We start from the raw sequence: 18,496 nt of genomic DNA, 5'->3' as shown, positions 1-18,496 counted from the left end.
AATCAGAGTGCATAAGAAAGAAGTGAATTCAGTAAAGGATCGTTTTATTGAAAGCAAATAAAGCTCCTTAGCTAACGAAACAAATCAAGCTGTTTTCGTTCTGTACTTTGTTTCACCTTATGATGAACCGCAGGAAAGGCTACAAGCGCGAGCTTCTTGCTTTAGGGCACATCTCGGCGGCACAAGCTCTCGTGCAATAAGGGCAGCTGCCTGCGCTGTGAGCTCGCGCTTCTAGCCTTCGTTCCGGTACAACATAAGGTGAAACGGTGTATAGCGGGGAGGGTAACATGAACAAAAAAAAGTCACTAATCAAACGGCACTAGAAATTTACAGTGATCCTTTTGCTCAGATTGTTATCAGTAATCGGACAAAAATAAATGAATCTGACATGTAACATTTATTTAGAGATCAAGAATCACTATTTTCTAGCTACAGTGATTCTAATAAAATACATTTGACTTAATTCTAATAAATTATATTTTTTTATCCCGAATTTTCATCCACTTTGGCCAATCTGAAGCAGTTCGGTATTATGCACTCTCGGCTGCAGATACATCAAACGCTTTTGTGCCTAAAGACATGACCATCGGACGCAGAACCTCTGGCCCTACCCGTATTTTCTGGAGTCGGGCGACTATTCATATCTAAAAGTTTAAATTTTGCGCTCTGGGGACTATTTACAAGTGGGGGATATGCATGCCTTGCACGTGACGTCATATGGCACCGTACCAGCCGCCATTGCCCCGCACTGTGCTAATGTGCCCGTACCTTCTGCAGCACAGATTCGGCTCCATAGAATTCTTTCTCCTTGGCAAGGCTTGCCCAGAAGAACGAATTGGATGGCGCTAAATGTATGCTGCAAAAGCTAAAGGCACAGGAGCATAGTGCCGAGCAATAGCGGCTGAAGCAACGTCAACGAAAGTCATCTATATCAGGATTTGTTTTTCCAACGCCATTCATAATGACCAGGGGTGATGGCGTCTGTGACTCACAGCGCAGGTTAATGATGATTTATGTAATACACAAGCTTCTTTGTCATATAATAAAGCAGGCATTTATCCCGGTGTGCTTTCTGTGAGAACGGTTTTGTGAGGACAATGCAGTAGGTGCAGACTGTCGAAAAAAAACTTTTTCCACAGAAAGTTGCTTATTCGAAGTATACACTGGGTGCGGAAAATACGGTGATTCATAGCCCTTAACTTACAATTTTACGAGTTCCTCAGCAACCTCTGCGACAGACACTTTGGTCAGGTTCACGAGCCCCTGGATTGATGCCTGGGTGTCAGGGATAAGCAAGCCCAAGTAGCACAGTTGCAGAAGCAAGGCAGCTCCAAGAAATGGAAGCCCCGGAAAGATTATCCAAGCCATAAAGTCCGGAAAACAAAAATTTTCCTGAAAAATAAAAATAATGGTGATGAGAAGGTTGTTATCATTACTGTAGAGTTCAGTTGAGCCACTACAAAGGTTGATAGACGGCATGCTTTAATGGCCATGCAAGTTCCGCGGCAATAAACGGTGACTCCTATTTTGCCACTGAAACTGCGCAGCCGATGGGGTGCGGTCTGCGGCTCGTCCTCTTGTTCTGATAAACTAATTAGCTAAATAATAATGATTGACTTTCCGAGTGCGTTTTCGTGCTGTATGAGCTAGGGGCTGCTAAAGATGCATGCGTGCATGGACATTTTATCTTACCCAATCTCCACAAAAAACAACACGACGTGATCCCGCAGGTGTGAAGGTAGGTAAAGCTGTTCAAACTAAACTGACGTTTCTCGGCTTTGGTTTGCTAAAGTGTGATGCAGGGAACGTACCATATGTTTATCTAACTACGCTCAGTTTCAGTACAGGTTAATAGAGGGTGAAAGCTGTGACCGGCGTTAGTCAAGTCCTGTCATAGCCCGAAATACGTGAGACTTCTCAACAGGAGGAACGCACACCGATTGCAGATTGTCACGTGAATTAAGCAGACATTCTGATGGGCTCGCCTCGGTTATAGTATTCGCCCTTCACCCAGTGAATATAAAATGCGATCGGAAGAAACAGGTGCAGTCTAGGAGGGAAAGGTAAGGCAAGGGCGTAAAAACGTTCTCTACATCATGCATGTAGGAAGCGCCTACTTTGGGAAAGCGACAACAACGAATCCTAAATGCTTGCAGGTGTGCAGTGAAAAGCAAGCCGTGATTTTTCAGCTATGACGTGGGGTAGCGGCACGCTCGAGTAAACATGTTTTTGCAGAATACGCAGACCAACCATAATCTGGTTGTTATTGTACAGTACACCGTGTGACAAGGTTACTGCCAACAGGACAACGGGGCGTTTTCCCATTTTACTTCGAAAGGGTATTGCAGACACGAAATTTTATCATATAGACTAGGGATTCGCATTAAAGCTTTCCAACCCGCTTATAGTTTTGATGACAGCATTTTGATTGCAAGAGAAAGAAAATATTGCTTGCATGTTTGGTCATTCTGCCAAACGCGTCTAAATCCGATAGATTTACAGGGTGCGTGGAGCTCTTAGTTCGGCTGGTTCCTAAGGCAGGATGACCCTTAGTTTTTCAGTGCTCCTAGTTTAGGCGATGCCTAGTGCAGGGTTTTCTACGAAAACAGAATGATTCACACCATTACCTTTTTGGGACCTTGCGCGCACTGCGCTTCAGCACTACGCAGAAACAAAGCCTTTGTTCTGAAGTTTCTGGGTCACCAAGAGAGGGAAAAGCGCGCTTGCCTTCCCTTTCCACTCCTTGTTCCGCGCGGGTTTAGAGCGCAGCTCTTAGGCGCCCGTTTCCGACTTGAGCGGCGTCGCCGTCGGCGCTGGTGTAACTGCGCGGTGCATTATGAGTAAATTTCCCTGCTAAATTTAGCGGAAAATTTTCCGTCCTAAATTTAGCGGCAATATTTCCCCGCAAAATTTAGCCGAAAAATTTCCCCGCTAAATTTAACGGAAAAAGTTCTCGCTAAATTTAGCGGAGAAGTTTCCCCGCTAGATTTAGCGAAAAAGATCCCCACTAAATTTAGCGGAAAAATTTTCCCACTAAATTTAGCGGAAAATGCTTCCCGCTATATTTAGTGGAAAAATTTTCCACTAAATTTAGCGGAAAAATTCTCCGCTAAATTTAGGGGGAACAATTTCCCTCTCAATTTAAAATAAAACATTTCCCGCTAATTTTAGCGGAACAAATTCCCCGCTAATTTTAGCGGAAAAAATGCGCCGCTGTATTTAGCGGAAAAAATTCCCTGCTGATTTTAGCGGAAAAATTTCCACTAAATGGGAAGCCAGCAGCAGAGGATGAGGGGCATAGCCTCCTCTCCGTACCTTCTCCTCCTCCTCCCCAAAAGCTGCGCTCTAATTCGGCGCTACAGGGGATTGTTAACGTCTGTAATTTTTTTTCTGCTCCCCCCTATTTCTGCTTCTCTCTCTCCTGCCCTTCCCACCCCTGTCCGCTCCGCGTGCTTTGTTACACAACCTGCTTCCGCTCCTCCTGTTCCTGCGTGCTGAGTCAGTAGCTCAGTCAGCAGCGCGCTCGGCTTCCGCGCCGGTGATCGGCGTTCGATCCCTGGCACCGGTTTCCGTTTATTGTTCAAGATCGTTTAGCTGTTACGGACTGACCGACCCACATATTTCATGCCTACGCGACTCCTGAGTTTGGTTGGCCCGATAAAGCTATCCCGTAAATAGAACCGGGCATGGCTGGTTCGTGCTAACAGTGTCGAGGTATGTGCACGTACGTGCACGCTACGAACAGCAAAATCCATGGCGAAAAGGAAGGCACGTAAAATGAGATCCAATAAAATTTGGGGGTTATCAGTGTTAAACCAGCGAACGGAATCTGGCACGGCCCTGCGGAGGAATGAAAGTCAATTTTGACCACGTGCAACCGAAATCTCGCTTACCCAGCGAATTCTCCGTAAATAATTCAAAGGGCCTCCTATGTTATCCCCAAGACGACTTGAAGGCAAAAGCGCAAACACCGATGCATTAAAGACAGACACAGGATTTACTTAATTTCACGATCTCTTTGTCAAATTTTCTTTTTTCGGCATTCTCTTTATTTGTTTGATATGTTAATTTCAGATTTCACGCACGCAATTCCTGGTAATCCTCTTACTCCCCTTTAATTCCTCTTAAATCATTTTAATTCCTCTTAATTCAGTTTGATTCCTCTTAATTCAGTTTGATTCCTCTTAATTCAATTCGATACCTTTTAATTCTTTTTGTCATCCTTTTTAATGTCATTCCCTCCAATTCGCCTGAGTGTCGTGTAAACATTTTGGTACCTCTTTCTTGTCGCTGGCGTGTTTTGACTCAAGGACTTCGGAGGTTGACTCAACGATGAGACATACAAGGCTTTCGCCTTAATAAGCCACCCACGGATTACAGGCGCCTCGGCTGGGATTCGAAACCTCCACCTTGGAATCCGTGAGCCGGTGCTTCGCCTCCAAGTCACCGAGGCGACAAATTCTCCAGAAATGTGCCAATATTTTTTTTATTAAAGATTGCAGAAATTTGTTTTATGTGATTTTAGTTTATTTGTGTATATTACAATTTAATTTCTTGTCGGTACATGTTTGTTTCCAGTCTGAACTGACGCTTGCAAAGTACCGCTGAAACGGAAAATACACTGCGGAACACTCTCTGCGCGAACAACCGATCTCTAAATTTTCCATAATTTTTCTTCAGATCGAAAGGTTGTCGTTGAAAGTTCTGGTGTGCCAGGAAGAGCTCTTCCGCCACACTAACCTATGCGGTTGAATTTAGTGTCCGCCAACACATTTTCCATGCAAGAGACCAAAAGAGCGCCTGCGTTCCGTTTGCTCTGATTCTGTGGAACATTTAACACTAAAAGTTTATTAGGAGTATAGTACAGGTTGCGAAATGATATGCGGCGAGCACGTCGTTTGCTTCTTGAGCAGTAGTTGCGGTGACGTCAGCACGACGCTGAACTCTGACTGGCTTTGATCCAAAGGGCAGTGGGTAAACCTCGATGCTAGATGCCTCGACATGTATACCTCCTATTTGTTTCAGTCAGCCAATATGAGCTCGCCGTTCCGACATCATCGCAACCCCTCTGCAAGAAGCAGACAAACTTGATATCCGCATTGAAACGTACAAAAATATTTTTAAGTAGAAGCGAAAACTAAAAAAAAAAGAAAATAATAAACCATTTTGGGCCAACGTGCTGTTCACAAACTAGCCCACACGAGGTGTTAGCAAATTCGCAGTTCCAACACGAGATGTGCGCACTGCCCTTGCGCAGGAGCCAAACTCGCGGAAAGTGGACCGTCTGCGCATGCGGACTGACAATGCCATCGCCACCGCAGCGCCGTGACGTCAGGGTCTCGTGTTGATGTATAGTCAACCACAAGATGAGAACGGCATGGAGCTTTTTTTTTTAGCACAGCCGGCGTCCAGCACTCGCTGGTTACGTTTCGCCTTTAGTTGACTGCGCGTGCACGCTCAAGGCTCACCAGGCGCCGAAGCATTATCGAAGGCGGGAAGCTCGCCCTGAAGATGGGACAACTGAAACTCCTCCTTTTTGTTCTCATCTTTTCAGTGGTTATAATACACTTTTAGATTGCCTCTCCACAGAGACGGAGTGGAGTCTATTCATTTTTTCGGGAAAGAAATTGAAGAACCGTTCATGCTGGAGTAAGGCGGTTGCTACGCCATGCCTCTCAGCTTCCTGATAACCCCTTCACTTGCGCTTTTTTCTTTACGCTGGTGCAAATTTTTTGTCGCGTATTCAGTCATATTTGTACCGTATCGTTTTTACCTAGCTTCTTCGCTCGTAGTAGAAGCTATTGGCGAACAAATTGTAGTCTGCAACTCGGAAGCTTCCATCATTCTTCTTTCCTTTTTTTTTTTTTTTTCACAGCGCTACGAACTTGGGACTTCAATGGTTGACTTCCCTTATAGTGACGGACAAGAATAACCGACACAGACCAACCACAAGCAGGTGATGCGCGCACTCGAACGTACTTTTAGCAAGTTGGCGATCACTTGTGCTCACTTCCCGTGCACATCAAGATTGCGAGCCTGCCAAACTTATTTTTCCGTGAATAGCGAGAGTGCTTGAGATAGTTAGGTGTCCGTTGTTTCTCTGTTGTCACTGTATTGTGACTCTAGAATTAGAGTAAACTCTAGCAAAATGTGTTAGAAATACATATAGAACACTTACCTTCCAAATTGAAGCCGATGATATTGCTCTCTGGCTTATGTAAAACACTTTTAAATAAACTCGCTTAAATACAAACAAATATATTACAGAAGTAAATATTGAAAGTATGTTATCCCTGGTGAGCTAAAACGCGGTTATTGCGCTGAAAGTTTCAAATGCTAAAAAAAACCTCTTGGCCTATTTGATGACTTTACTTTAGCACACGCTGCACTGGAAGTGTATGACCACGATCCTTGTGTACGCCAAACAATAGTACAGAGGTATAGCAAAACGTGTGCGCATAAAGGGTAAAGTTTGTTCTCAGTTTTTTTTATAATCATTTTGTGGAATATTACAAGTACAGTCAAACAGCTGCCGTCAACTATTTTGCAGTGAGGTCACACACCATTTAGTCAGAGTAATTTTAATGATATATAATGTTTGCTCAATTATGATAAAAACAAAGAAGAAAATACAAGGTGGATATGGCTTGGTTATACTATATTCATCCCATAGCAACTGGATTACATAAATTTGTATGTTTATTTTACGCAAAAAAAAATAGTACAGTTTTTGGTTGCCTCTCTAAACAGTGCACGTTTTGGTTTCCTCTCTAAAGAGACGGAGTAGAATCTATTAGTTTCTTCAAAAAAAGAAATTGATGAGACATCGATGCTGGAATAAGCCGGTTGCCATGCCATGCCACTCAACTTTCTTATAACCCTTTTGCTTGCTGTTTCTATTTCATGCTGGTGCTGAATTTCTCTCCCATATTTAGTCATCTTTGTAGCCTATCGTTCTTACATAGCTTCTTCACTCCTAGTAGAAGCTATCGGCGAACAAGTCGTAGTTTGCAACTCGGAAGCATCCTTCATAATTCGTTCCATTTTTTTTTTCATAGCCCTACCAATGTGTGACTCCAATTCCCGACTTCCTTTAGAGGGACGGACAAGAATAACCGACACAGACCATAGAGTTATTACAATAAACGCTACAGGCTCAGCTGGCGCTAGTGTATATCGTCACGAATGACAATTGATGAGATGACGAAGACTGAAGCAAACTAAACGTTTATTTGGGCGAGCTTGTGCCCAAAACAAAATAAAAGAAGGATAGCGTGACAGGCGTCGATGGTGGCGAAACAGCAGGATCGAACGCTGGGGCGAGACTGACCCCGGCTCGCCACGTGGAGCCCCTTTTGTACACCCGTGGGCTTCCGGAACAATCGGCGAAGAAGATTCGGTCTCGTAGAACATTCTCCCTCGAACAGTCAACAAGGTTCTCGAACTTGCGAGAGCTCTAAATTAATAAAATAAAGAGAGCATTTAACTGTCTGGAATCGAACCTGGTAATTCCGCGCGACAACCGTGCGCGGAAACCACTCGGCCACGTACGCGCTCGCTTCTTTTTCCTTTATAAATCTTTATTCTTGTACGCGCTCCCTGGGCAACGCGCGTGGCATTACTCCCCCATTAAAAAAAAAAAAAATCATCGTCTCGATGCACGGAAACAAAACAGAGCAAACTAAACAAATTATTGGGAAACTGCGGACACGGTCCTATCGAGCGGCGCACGGGATCGCAGTTCGCAGTCTTATCGAGCGTAGTACGGGTAAGGCGCACGACGTGGATGACTTTCGGTCGTGGAGGGAGGCGTGATGAAGTCCTTGTTCCGTCGGGCATCATTTCGTAGTTCAGATCCCCGAGTCGACGAAGGACTTTGTAGGGTTCGATCTAGAGCTCCCGGAGTCTCTCGCTTAGGCTGCGTTGTCGTATCAGGGTCCAGAGTCCAGACCCACACATGGTCCCAGGCTTGAAGCGATCGTCGATCCGACGGAGGTTGTACCGGCTGGCGTCGACACGTTGTTGATCTTGAATCCGGAGTCGGGCGAGCAGGCGAACTTCGTCCGCTCGTTAAGCCACCTCCTGGGCGTCCTGGCTCCCGTCGTCAGCTGGTTCGTGGGGCAGCATCGCGTCGAGTATGGTGGTTACTTTTCGGACATCCCACAGCTGAAACGGTGTTACTCCTTTCGTCCCTTGCACCGGCGTGTCGTAAGCAAACATGGCAGATGGGTAACGCCTCGTCCCACGTCTTGTGCTCTACGTCGACATACATGGAGAGTATGTCGGCGATAGTTTGTTTGGTCTTTCCGTTTGTCCCTTTGTATTTGGACGGTACGCAGTGGTTCGGCGGTTGTTGGTGCTACTGGGACGAAGGATTTCTCGCATCAGCTGAGCCATGAACGATGATCCACGGTCTGAGATCAGAACTTCGGGAGCGCCGTGCCGGAGGACGGTGGACTCGATAAAAAACTTGGCGACTTCAGAAGCCGTACTTGTTGGAAGGGCTTTCGTCTCGGTGTAACCTTACGAAAAATTTAATTGAATTTTATTTTAACGTTCATGGAGTCAACTCATCGTATCTTTTCGAGTCTCAGCAGAAATGCCTTTCAGTTTTTTTAAAGAATTCGTAAGGAGTTTACGAAAACCATTGGCCACCGCGTTCCATTTGATGTTTCGACGTGCTACCGCATAATGTTTTTAGTATACTTTACATAAATAGATTTTGAAACTCGACTGACGCCGTTTCGTGTCGGTATTAAAAAAAAACATTTTTTTAACGAGTCCGTAAGGAGTTCACAAAACCTATTGGCCACCGCGTTTTAATTAAGGTTTTGCCGTGCCACCTCAAAAGAATTTCAAATATATTTCAAAGGAATTTTATTTGAAAGTGTAGATACACTGCTTTGAGTCACTTTTGAAAATCAAATGTTTTTTTCTACTGCCATGTAATTGAGTTTTTGACGTGCCATCTTATTAAGTATATTCCGATGAGTTTGAATATACCTAATGAGATGGAAGGTCAAAGCCTCAATGCAACGCGGTTGAAAAAACAAACAAAAAAACATTGGATTCTCAACAGATACTCAAAGCAGTGTATCTACACTTTCAAATGAAATTCCTTTGAAATTATACTCCAAACATTGGTTCCTAAATAGAGAGCTCTAAGAGGGAAGAGGGCAATAGTTTGCGCGACATGTTGTCCGGATGTAACCGCTGTTTTGAGGGAAGGGGAAAGTGAGTGCAATTATCAATTTAATGGGAAAAATTATCAATTTAGTATGGCTATATACGCATGCAGGGGTGAAAAAATATCGGCATAAAACTATGGGAAGGAGTAATGACTAGTTTACTAAAAATGCGAAATTCAAGCATATGGTACACTGCCTTCGTGTCCATGGGGGATCTTGTACTACCTTCTTGTACCCGGGAGCAATGGTAACCAATAAAGAAAAAAGATGCAGAGTTACACATTGATCTCGTTATCTAAATTTCAATATCCGAGCAAGCTATCCTGTTCACAGCGCAGCACTACCTCAGCGCTGAATTAGTTTTAGAAACCGGGACATCGGTGGTTTGTATGAAAGGAGGCAACTCAGAACGCACGATACAAGCCATGGAAGTAGCGGTGACTGGCTGCTTTAACAGGGCTGAGTTAGCGCTGCACTGTATGTGTGAACCAGCCTTAAATGCGGACAGTCACACATTGAAAATTCCTACATTTGTGATCACCCAGGCACTTAATTTACACACCACCATGATATTTTTAAAGATATACTTTTCCATTATGGTGCCCCTGACAATGGTATTAATGCAACATTAATACCATTGTCAGGGGTACCATAATGGAAAAGTATATCTTGCCCCCAGTCTGTGAGAACCATTCTATTACTGTTTTTGCCATCACGTTGCAGTTTTTTATGTTAGCTTTTGACAAGATCTGCCAAAGATAAGCAGCAGGATGATGTCGCTTATAAGGTTTACCAAATTTTAACGTAGAGAAGCTATGACTGACAAGCACCTCGAAGAATTAATGTGCCAATTTGGGTCCATTGGTTCATAATCGTAGACAAGCGCCGCAAAAAACAATGGGACATTAAATGGACGTAAACATTGGTGCCAGCGTTTACGTCCACGTTTTGTCACTGTGTTGTTTTCTTTTGCTGTTGTATACCATCTCGAAGAAGTATTCTTCATCCCAAAAGACAGAAAGGAAATGGTAATAGAGTTCTATATGAATCATAAAGCCATGCTCCGAAAGGGTGTCAACTGGAGCTTTCACAATCGATGCAATATAGCAAGTTCTAATTATTGGGAGGATTGAGACATCAGAGGCCAAACCCAAAATGCAAACTCGCGATAAAAAACTACTTCTGACAAAACCTGAGAAGAAATCTGTATTAACGAAACAAAATTGTAGCAACTTTTGCGTGGCACAACGGAATCTTACGACTTCATCCAAGGTGTTTTACAAACTTCTTAAGCAAATATGGCCGCGCGTCACTTGGCTTCTTCACCGCGACCAGCAATGCAGTTAGAAACGTGGGCAAGAGGCAAGTGTTTTGCGTACTGTTCGCCTGCATCCCTACCTGAAGCAGCACAGTGAGCGAAAGGACAACGCTAAACTACACACGGAAGATTCAGTCGACAAGGCTGCCGAACGGTTGGTTCTTCCGGTTAGAGCTAACAAGGCGCACGACTGCGAGCAACGGCGAGTTGCGTCAATAAATGAACGAAAAAAGGTGCCCACACAAATCTTCAGCGAACCCGAGCGGATCATTCCCGTATGAATAGCGTGAATTTGATTTGGTGATTACTAGCGCCCCCTCGTAGTTCAGTTGTGATTTTCGAAGTGTTGGGCAGCTGTGCGACCTCACCACACGAAGAGGAACATTCCTGACCGGATGTGCCTTTTTCAGCGCAGCTCTTAGGCGCCCGTTTCCGGCTTGAGCGGCGTCGCCGTCGCCGTCGGCGTCGGCGTAACAGCGCGGTGCATTATGGGTAAATTTCCCCGCTAAATCTAGCGGAAAAATTTCCCCGCTAAATCTAGCGGAAAAATTTCCCCGCTAAGTCTAACGGAAAAATTTCAACGCTAAATTTAGCGGAAAAGTTTCCCGCTAAATTAAGCGGAAAAATTCCCTCGCTAAATCTAGCGAGAAAATTTCCCTGCTAAATCTAGCGAAAAAATTTCCCCGCTAAATCTAGCGGAAAACGTTCCCCGCTAAATCTAGCAGAAAAGTTTCCTCACTAAATCTAGTCGGAAAATTTCCCCGCTAGATCTAGCGGGAAGGTTTCCCGCTAAATCTAGCGGAAAGATTTCTCCGCTAAATCTATCGGAAAAATATCCCCGCTCAATCTAGCGAAACATTTTCGCCACTAAATCTAGCAGAAAAATTTCCCCGCTAAATCTAGCGAAACATTTTCCCCGCTATATCTAGGGGACAAATTTCCCCATAAATCTAGCAGAAAAGTTTTCGCGCTAAATCTAGCGGAAAAATTTCCTCACTAGATCTAGCGGGAAAAGTTCCCCGCTAAATCTAGCGGAAAGATTTCCCCGCTGAACCTAGCGAAAAAATTTCCCCGCTAAATTTAGCGGAAAGTTTTCAACACTAAATTTAGCGAAAAAACTTCCCCGCTAAATATAGCAGAAAAGTTTCCCCGCTAAATTTAGCGGAAAAATTTCCCCGCTAGATCTAGGGAAAAAAATTTCTGGGGGTCACGTGACCGGTTTTACCGACGTCACGTGACCCCCCGAAGTCACGTGACCCCGCCTTCCTCCCCCCGAGAACACGAGACCCTCTATACCCTTCCTCCTCCTCCACAAGAGCTGTGCTCTAATTCGGCGTTACAGGGAGTTGTAAACGGCTTTTATTTTAACCGCTAGGAACCCTCGTAACCCTCGTAAGGGTTACGAGGGCTACTCTCACGAGGGTTACCCTCATGAGAATTACGAGGGCTACGAGGGTTACTAACCCTCGTAGCCCTCATGAGGGTTACGAGGTTCTCACGAGGGTTAGTTACCCTCAAAAGGGTTACCCTTATGGCGCACCGTGCATTCACGAGGGCGCCCATCAAACCATTCGGCCAATCTTGGCCGCGACACGATCACATGACCGTGTTGCCGCGAGGTCGATCGGGAACTCGAATTCGGCTCCCGACGCGCCGCTTTCTCTCCTAGCCACTGGAAGGCGCTGCAGGCGCCCCCATGGCAGGCGAGGAGAAACCTCCTCGCCCATCGATAGATATATCCTCGGTGGGGCAGGGGGCGAGAGGCCTCTAACTCCGGACGAGACCGAGACGCAGGTACTGGCAGGCAGGTGGGTGGCGACCGGATCTGGGGTATCGCGGGACACGAGGCCTGGGGGCCTTCTTTGTGTTTAGATGTAGGCTTAACGTGCGTTTGTAAATATTTGTGTAATGTCGCGTGTATTTGTAGTTTAGATTAAGTGTTTTGTAGCGTTGTATTTTATTGTACGAATAAACGGGGAGCGGAATCCCGCTCCCGTGAAAGAACCAGGCTGGACTCGGTTTGTTGACGGACCACGTGGGAAATGGCGAATCGGCGGCGGTTCGCGATTTCCTACACCCTCACGAGGGTCACGAGAGTTACCCTCACGAGAGTTACGAGAGTTACCCTCACGAGGGTCACGAGTTACCCTCACGAGGGTCATGAGAGTTACCCCCCCGAGGGTCACGAGAGTTACCCTCGCAAGGGTTACTAGGGTTGCCCTCACGAGGGTCACGATGGTTACCCTGGTCACGTGACCCCCCTCCTGTGGTCACGTGACCCCCGTTGACGTCATCGCCACTGATAACGTCATCAGTGACGACACCGGCATCCGCATCGTCATCATCATCATTACTGATGACATCAGTGACGTCATCAGACGTCGCTGATGACTTCATCGGCATCGTCACGTGACCCCCAGGTCACGTGACCCCCCCACCACCTGAGGTCGCTTGACCCACGACTCCAGTACCCTTCCCTCCTCCTCCTCAAGAGCTGCGCTCTAATTCGGCGTTACAGTGAGTTGTAAACGGCTTTCATTTCTTTAATCCGAAAGCTTTATTTGTCCAGGCAGCGCAAAGTCCAGCGGCGTTAACCAAGTGGTACCAAATGCCAGCAGAGGAATAAAAGAAAGAATAAAATGTGCTTCCGCGACTGGGATACGAACCCGGTGCTGCTGCGTGAGAGCCGGGCATGCTATACTCCGTTTCACCTTACGTCCGAGCGCAGCGGATGTTAGGAGCCATCATAGCCAATCCGAGGCCCTGTGAGCGTCACATGACCTTGGAGAGGGGATGCGCCGAAAGCGTATCCGGAGCTGCGCCCACAGAGCGGGGTTGACTGGGATAGCTCGTAGCGTCCACCGCGTCCGGACGTAAGGTGAAACGGAGTATAGCCTCTGTGGTACCTCGGCCGCTTCGGAATGCGGCATTACTCTCCCCTCAAAAAGACGCTTTCACGTCCCATTACAACAAAAGACGAAGACGGCGTCGGCGTTCATCTGCCCGAAAGATGGTCATAAAAATATGTCCTTGGTTCAATGACGTAACACGTCACGTGGCGATACTACGTCCAATGATGGGTGACGGCATCTGATGTAACGTAAAAAAAATTGCAGGGGCACTTAGGTATCCCTACGTGGATTGAATGCGAAAGCCTTCAATCCACATAGGGATCATTTCTAACAATAGAGCAAAAAAACAAAAAAACGAAGTGTCGTTAGGAATGGTAGTGCTTTCGCATTCCATCCACGTAGGGATAACTAAGTGCCCTTGTAATTTTTTGTGTGGAGTAGAGCTCAAATAAACGCCATATGGTGCGGAATCACGTGTTTGTCCGTCCCTTCTTATTTTCTTCCTCAGGTGCGGAATATTTACGATTAAGTTGGTGCTAGTCGTGAGGCTTGATGTTTTGCACCAGCAATACCGTAGAGTTTTTCCTTGGTTTCGACGAGGTGCCACTGCGCTCCGAACTTGCTATAGATTTCCACACATGCGACCGTTTTCTGTTAGGAGCCCATGGTGACCTGCCGCTTACTTTTGGCAGAAAAACAGTGAAAATATCAGATGTGAAAACAACCACAACAAGCATTAAAATAAACCAAGATGGGGGTCACAGCATCAGCTACGCAACGTGGCGAGAGCGGCACAGTATTTTACTCACTCACCGTTTATAAGACGGTAGTCCACTTTTCCGGTCTGGTCTTGAAAACAAAGTGTGGTCCGGTAAACTTGTAGCAAAATATATGTGATTTTTTATTCGTGGGGTCATCTGCTCCGTTCAATAATAGGATGCCTAGGCCTTCCCATAAAAGTGCATGGGTGCCCGCCAGGGCTCTTCGAAACGATTGAATTAACTGAGGTCTCACTATACTCAGTTGCAACTCTAGAACAGTAGAAGCCCCTCCCACAAATCCCTTCACTGTTTCCAATAAGCAAACGCTATAGAGGAGCAGAGGTTTGAGGACACTGCCAATCATGGCGAGCAGAGGGCATTGTCGGAGGAGTTTCTGGTATTCTATAGTTGCAATGAACTATAACAAAAGTTTACAATATCATGAAAACAAAAAAGAAAACCTAAGCGTCCAGAGAAATTCATAGGATTTAAGTGTAGCAGGAACAGAATAAAAAAAATGCAGCTGTAATATTTGCCCTTCAAATTACTCTCGACAGCAGAGCAGAGAAGACAGGCTGGTCGCCAACGCCAGGAGGGTCACCCCCTTGTACTGGCAGAACATGTAGTCTGAAACAAACAACAAACAAAAAATGAAACGCATGAACAATCCTCACGTGCTGTTATTTTGCAGAATCGGTCACTCGAGAGAAAGCAAGCATGCACATCGTTGTCTAACCATGTCAACTGCTAGCCGAAACTCCCTGCCACCAGCATAAGAATATTGCTACCTTGCGCTATAAAAACATAATTGCACACTACCCAGCTGGCACGCTGAAAGTTTAAACGCCAAAGAAATTAATCCATAAAACTTCAATGGAAGATATACACCTTTTAGATGCTAAGCAAACGTATGTTCAGTTTAAAGCCTGGTGCACTGCAAGGCTGCTTTACCTCAGCCACTGTGGAACATCTTTTGTACAAGTTATTGCGTCTCCCCAATACAAATTTGGCAGCACATAAAAAACAAACATACAATACACATGTTCCATCACCCAGTTACTCAAAGTAAGGTTTCTTGTATCCATAAGCCTGTCATGGTTCCTTAGTTTGTAGATGGGCCCTGCAGCATATGTGCAGATATTATTTGTTTAAAAGTTTAAATGAGGTTTAAACTTTTAGATAAAAGTAAGTGTAAATACTATACACCTGTTATCATAGCACGTAAACTAGAGCACCCAATGATACTTTTGTTAGGAACTGGGGTGAACACAGCGAAAGCAAAGAGCAGGTACTAAGGTCTGCTTGGAGCCTCACAGAATCCAGCGCCTCCTTGGCCGGTGAGTCCTTACAAGCATTGGATTTCTTTCCGCGGAGGCTTCTACCTTTTAGCTCTTCAGTGGAGAAAACGACCTTTAGCAGGCTCCTTGTATTTTTCGCGGCCGACATGTTTGCTGCAGAGAGGCCAGCAAGTATGTTCTGGTCGACGAAGACGCAGTCCCCGATGGCAACTAAAAACAAAAGCAGAATAATTACCACTTGCAAAGTCAATCAGTCGCGACAAAGCTAAACAGGATCCCAAGCTTCATAGCACTCGCAGAAAGAAGAAAACCTTCCCTTTCTGCGAAGACTAGCTCCCGAAGCCGCTCTTCACAGTAAGTGTGCCCTTTGTAAGTCGGCCTTTGAGAGCATGATGGACTACTAACTTCCCATAGGGGATACAAGCAGCTTCGTAAAATGTATTTTTTTCTTACAAAGTTTCGGTGCCGACATGTCGGCGGGACGCTCACTCTCCCTGTTCCTACAGGTACTCGGGCTGATCGTCGTTCAGTGCGGCACCGTTTACACTTTAAATATCAAAGATGATGCCTCACCCAGCGACGGTGCATGCCCGGTCATCCTGCCCTGGCTCTGCAACGCTTCGTCGCTGGATCTTTCGAAGCTGTGCTTGACTTCCAACTGTGACTACAGCAGGCAACTCTGTTCCACGTCATGTGATGGGAGTGTGTATCAGAGACTGCTCGACCATCCACCCTCGGGTTTCGGTGCCGACATGTCGGCGGGACGTTCACTCTCCCTGTTCTTACAGGTACTGGGGCTGTTCGTCGTCCAGTGCGGCACCGTTGACACGTCAACTGTCAAAGATGATGCGTCACCCAGCGACGGTACATGCCCGGTCATCCTGCCCTGGCTCTGCAACGCTTCGTCGCTGGATCTTTCGAAGCTGTGCTTAACTTTCAACTGTGACTACAGCAGGCTACTCTGTTCCACGTCATGTGATGGGAGTGTATATCAAAGACTGCTTGACCATCCACCCTCGGGTTTCGGTGCCGACATGTCGGCGGGACGCTCACTCTCCCTGTTCCTACAGGTGGGTCTTTCATACACTTATAAGTATGTAAGCCACAATGACCATTCTGGATTGTCGGCACTGAGACCCAACCTTTTGTGTAAAGTGTTTGTTGGTATTACCGATTGCTACACTAAATACAGCCTAGCTGTGGCTAGGCTCGTGAAACAACGACTATTGATGGCAGGAGATATAGAAGCGAACCCAGGCCCGCTCACTGCTACACAAGAAAAACAACTAGTCGCTGCTATGCTACTAATACCTAGCATGAACGAGGGGCAAAAACAATGTTGAATGAATTGAAAGCCATTAGGGAAATGCAAACATCGTTCGATAGAAAACTAGAGGGCTTGTCATCTAGGATAACAGCTATTGAAAGAGAGATGACTATGGTTAAATCCTTGAGACACGAAGTTGCTGATATAAAAACGGCGAATCTGGAACTTGATACCCAACTTAGAGTGACTACCACACAACAGAATGAAGTACAAAATCAATCGCACAGAAACAACCTTATCTTTTACGGCTTGGCGGACAAAGCAAATGAAACCTGGGAAGACTCTGAGGCCAAGGTGATCACCTTTTCCTCTCATAAGTACGGCGTAAAGCTTAAGCCCACTAACATAGAACGTGCGCACAGGCTAGGGCGTTTTTCCGAAGAGAGGGGACGCCCCCTTATCTCAAAATTTTTGTCACTTAAAGATAAACAAAAAATACTGTCCGTTGCCTATAAACTAAAGGGGAGTGGCTTTTCCATTGGTGAGGATTTCTCACCTGCGATACAACTTTCACGATGCAAACTTTTAGAGTACGCCAGGGAACAAAACGCCCAATTCAAACCACGATACAACAAGTTAGTTATTCGTGGTAAAACATACCGGTACAATCCTGACATCGACGCCGTGTTTGAAACCTCTGTATAGCCACGACAAAAAGCGATATCAGAGGGCCAGACGTACAGGAACTTGTCTTTGTTACAGTAAACTGTAGGAGTGTCAAAAATAAAAAGGATGACCTTGCTTTTCTTCTTGCTTCAACGGATGCTGATATCGTTTTTGGTACCGAATCTTGGCTTGACCCTTCCTTGACCAACTCCGAAATATTTCCACCCAACTACGAGGTCTACCGCAAAGAAAGAAATTCGAGGGGAGGGGGAAAAACCTACAAAGCACAGCTTTTGAATTTCAAGACTGTGTGTGCGAATCAGTTTGGTGCAAGATAAAACAACAAGGTTATAAATTTTTAACTGTAGGCGCATTTTATAGACCCGAAAGTAACAATTCACTCAGTCCCAGTTTGTGTCCTTCCAATGTGCTATCTGCAATAACGCCTGATGACGTTATTCTTAGTGGCGACTTCAATCTTCCGGACATTGATTGGGTCGACAATCTGCCCCTTTTGCGAAATTCTTTGTCACTGTATAAAACTTTCACGGAACTCGTAGACGCCCATGAGTTGCAACAGTTTGTATTGCTTCCAACAAGGTACGGCGCAACAAGTAAATCTATACTAGATCTTTTCCTTACAAATGACCCGTCCGCCATCCGTTCGGTAACGACGGCTCCGGGTATCAGTGACCACGAAGCTGTCATTACAAATGTTACATGTAAGCACACTGTGACTGATAAGCCATGCCCCAAAAAAGTTTATCTGTTTGACCGAGGGGATTACGACAGCTTGTTTTTCGACCTCCTGGCTTATCTTCCCGAGTTTGAATGTGCGTGCACATTGCTTGACATTGAAGAATTATGGAATCTGTTTAGGGAATAAACTTTCTTCCCTTATCAATGAATATATTCCTTCTAGGATGTTGTCGGGAAGACGCAGGAATGACAAACCGTGGATGACAAAGGAGTTGCGACGTCTTCTAAATAAAAAGCGAAGATTCTTTTTAAAATATAAGAAAACGAGGGACCCAGCCACAAAAATTGAACTTCGTTTGCTGGATAATATCTTTAAGACTAAAGTTAAGGAAGCGAAGGAACACTACTGTTTGGCACTGGGACCAAAATTACTTAACAACCCAAAGG

General features: G+C 45.5%; 1 pseudogene; it reads left to right on the top strand.

Moving 5' to 3' along the window:
• Nucleotides 1–16,169: 16,169 nt before the first annotated feature.
• Nucleotides 16,170–17,389, top strand: LOC115323198 (annotated as a pseudogene).
• Nucleotides 17,390–18,496: the final 1,107 nt, after the last annotated feature.

Source organism: Ixodes scapularis, unplaced genomic scaffold (genome assembly GCF_016920785.2).
Source record: "Ixodes scapularis isolate PalLabHiFi unplaced genomic scaffold, ASM1692078v2 PGA_scaffold0__279_contigs__length_252992795, whole genome shotgun sequence".
In the NCBI taxonomy this organism is placed as follows: Eukaryota; Metazoa; Arthropoda; class Arachnida; order Ixodida; family Ixodidae; genus Ixodes; species Ixodes scapularis.
Note: the sequence above shows the minus strand (reverse complement) of the source record. Positions and strands in the feature narration are given on the sequence as shown.